This window comes from Muntiacus reevesi, chromosome 6 (genome assembly GCF_963930625.1).
Source record: "Muntiacus reevesi chromosome 6, mMunRee1.1, whole genome shotgun sequence".
Classification (NCBI taxonomy): domain Eukaryota; kingdom Metazoa; phylum Chordata; class Mammalia; order Artiodactyla; family Cervidae; genus Muntiacus; species Muntiacus reevesi.
In genome coordinates this window covers 103,609,712-103,613,564 of record NC_089254.1, presented here as the reverse complement: position 1 = coordinate 103,613,564, position 3,853 = coordinate 103,609,712, and the positions used below count along the sequence as shown (strand labels likewise).

Below are 3,853 nucleotides of genomic sequence, written 5' to 3'. Positions count from 1 at the left end.
CTACAACAACTAACCAACAGGCAGAAGATGGGGTTTTCCATCAAGAAAGAAATAACCTAATTCATTTTTGTATTTTATGCTGCTAAAAAACTTGCTGAGACTATAGATAATAAAGGCCACGGATAATGACTCTAGTTGCATTCATTCTTTCTTTCCAGAAAGACATCTCCAGCCTCATAAAATATGGCATTTAACATACAAAAATATCTATTTCCCAAATGGTACTGTGTTTTAATCCAGATTGTCTAGGGTCAGAATTTATTGAACACAACTACATGTTTGAAAAGGAGTCATAAGAAGCATGCCAATTTAATTTCTTACCACTAAACAATGGGATGTCTACAATAAGTGCAAACTTTCAAACTTAGAATTTGATAGATCATATTCAATCATGTCATGCTTAAAAATGAATCTGTATCAAGAGTGTTCTACAATTTAGAAACTATGGGGTTACTCAGAGATCATGTAACTCGAATTTTTTGAACAGTTTTATTAAGGTATAATCGACATATAACAACTGTACCTTTTAAATAAATAAGTAATACCCCAGAAATATTGCGGGTTCAGTTCCAGACTACAATAAAGCAAATATAACAATAAAGCAAGCCACAATTTTTTTTTTAAATTTTTTTGGTTTCCCAGTGCAAATAAAAGTTATGTTTATACTAGAATGTAGACTATTAGCTTCCCTGGTGGCTCAGAGGTAAAGAATCTGCCATCAATGCAGCAGACTCGGTTCAATCCTGGGGTCAGGAAGATCCCCTAGAGGAGGAAACGGCAGTCCATTCCAGAGGAGACTGGCGGGCTACATCCATGAGGTCGCAAGAGTTGGACACAACTTAGGGACTCAGCGATTACATAGGCTATCAAGTATATAATATCATTATGTCTAAAAATACATTGAACATACCTTAACTAAAATATTTTCTTGCTAAAAACATGCTAACCATCATCTGAAACCTTCAATGAGTGGTGGTACCAATATCAGAGATGACTGATTACAGATTACCATGACAAATATAGCAATAATGAAAAAGTTTTAAATATTGTAAGCACTACCAAAATGCGACACAAGAGACATAAAGTGAGTAAATGCTGTTGGAAAAATGGTACCTAAAGACTTGCTCAATGCAGAGTTTTCAGAAATCTTCAATGTGTAAACAAGCAAAACCATTTTCACAATAAAGCACAGCTCAATAAAGTGAGGTATGCTCATATATAATCTGATGGTTTTGCCATATGCATACACTCATGATATCATTGGGCTTCCCTGGTGGCTTAGAGGGTAAAGCATCTGTCTGCCTGGAATGCAGGAGACCTGGGTTCGATCCCCAGGTTGGGAAGGTCATCTGGAGAAGGAAATGGCAACCCACTCCAGTACTCTCTTGCCTGGAAAATGCCACAGATGAGGGAGCCTGCTAGGCTACAGTCCATGATATCGCAAAGAGTCGTGCACAACTGAGCAACTTCACTTCTTATTATATCATCATCACAACCAAGGTAATAAACATATCCATCACCTCCAAAAGTTCTCTTGTGTCTCTCTACGCTCCCTCGTGAAAGTGCGTATCAAGCATCCTCCCAATAAAAAAGCCAGATGCATGATTTCTACTTTAGTGATCTTTTCATTATGCCACACTGCTTGTTATGATTTTTGTGAAACTATACTGAAGGACTTGGAGAAGAAAATGGCAGCCCACTCCAATGTTCTTGGAGAATCCCATGGACAGAGAAGCCTGGCAGGCCACACTCTATGGGGTTGCAGGAGCTGGACATGCCTTAGCGACCAAACCACCACCACCACCACTACCACACTGAAGGGTTAACTTTAAGTAGCTATATCAATCCAGTTTATAGTTTTTGATTGCTGCTGCTGCTGCTAAGTTATTTTAGCCATGTCTGACTCTGTGTGACCCCATAGACGGCAGCCCACCAGGCTTATTTGTCCCTGGGATTCTCCAGGCAAGAATACAGGAGTGGGTTGCCATTTCCTTCTCCAATTAATGGGATTAAAATTGATTGGATGAACACAATTTCAGTCAAAGTTACATAAAACTCGTCCATCTGTGTTGGCTACTGATGTCTTCTTTAAAACTGGCACTCTTGGGTACGATTCCTAAATTCCAGGATAAAGTGCATCGACGTCTGCTATACAATATGAACATTTTCACAACCATCCTCGCTGACTCCACGACACTGAATAAATCAAAGAGTTCAGTAAACTCCTTAGCTAGAACAGATGACCTTTTAGCGACAGCAGAATTTCAAAAGGATAAAAGAGATTTGGGGGCAAAATTATCAATGAAGGGGGGAAATCATATTTTTAAAGCAGAAATAAAATATTCTTTAATTTTTGGAGTGAAATTCCAAAGATTCTATAGAGTTGCTTCAAATTCTTTATCCATGTCTTGCTGCATATGCTTTAAAAGTTTTTTTCTCTAACTTTTGACTATAGAATACATATTGTCAGGTTCACCCAAACTCATAGCAGGGCAATTCTGAAAGTATCTAAGTGTAGTTCACAACACTCATGGGAAGAGTTAACTTGATTTATTTAAGCAGAGCTTTTAATATGAAGGGGCTTCCCTGGTGGCTTAGATGTAAAGAGTCCGCCTGCAATGCAGGATACCTGGGTTTGATCCCTGGGTTGGGAAGATCCCCTGGAGAAGGGAACGGCAACCCACTCCTGGAGAATTCCACAGACAGAGGAGCCTGGAAGGCTACAGTCCATGGGTCACAAAGAGTCGGACATGACTAAGGAACTAACAGTTTGATCTGAAGACTGGATTGCTACCTTGAGTTTATTAAGTGAATCATTCTGTTTACAGAGCACTACAAATTTCCATAGCCAAGTTGTTTTCAAAATTTTTAAATGTCATTTATCTTTTATATTTGTCAAGTTACTAGAGGGAACTACCTGGAAAGTAACTATCCCGAAGAGTAATTATGCAATTCTATTGCTATTAGGATTGGTGTAGTGTAATGAACACTGGCATAATTTTCAGAGAACATCAGAATTCCCTGTCAAAAGACAGGCACAAATGAAATGGCATAGGGAAACATTCAGAAAGGAGGCAATTTCCCCACTGAACTATTCAACACCTTGTCCTTCTCCTGCCATATCTCTGCAAATTAGTCCATCCCTTTCATCTCTCCAAGTAAAGTTGTCATCTTTCCTTTCTATTCTTCATTTTTTCTTGTTTTTCTCATTGTTTGCTCCTCACTCTTCAATGCAAAGGCCACAAGCAGTTGGAAGCCTGTGATACTCGCCTGTTCCCGAGAGTGTATCCTGGCCCCTTCTTCCTATTTTCTCAATCTACCCTTTAAGTCCATGCACAGATTTGTCACAAAACTTCCAACAGGCATAACCTGGCAACACTTTGCTTCAGTTGTCCAGGGATTCTCTTGGTATTTGCAGTAAGTATTTTATGGTGCCTCTGCAAAGATAACCTGGACTAGTGTGTTAATCACTCAGTTGTGTCCGACTTTTTGCAAACCCATGGACTATAGCCCACCCAGCTATTCTGTCCATGGCATTCTCCAGGCAAGAATACTGGAGAGGGTAGCCATTCCCTTCTCCAGGAGATATTCCCGACCCAGGGATCGACCCCAGGTCCCCTGCATTGCTGGCAGAGTCTTTTACCATTTGAGCCACCAGGGAAGCTGCTCAGATACTATTATCACAACAATATAAAAATGAAGAACTGGGCACAGAAAGTTTGACTAACTTTCCAAGATCACAAATCTGGACAGTCAATGAGCTGGAGTTTCAAATCATGCAGTCTTGCTCTAGAATACAACGTCTACAAATAAGTTGGAATTGTTCTGATTGCTGTTGTAACTTAATCATAGT

At 39.6% G+C, this 3,853-nt stretch overlaps 1 non-coding gene across 1 annotated transcript; it reads left to right on the top strand.

The window, feature by feature from the left end:
* The first annotated feature begins 1,267 nt into the window (after positions 1 to 1,267).
* Positions 1,268 to 1,343, top strand: TRNAS-GGA (transfer RNA serine (anticodon GGA)). Its single transcript has one exon. It is a non-coding gene; the product is annotated as a tRNA-Ser (tRNA).
* The last annotated feature ends 2,510 nt before the right edge of the window (positions 1,344 to 3,853 follow it).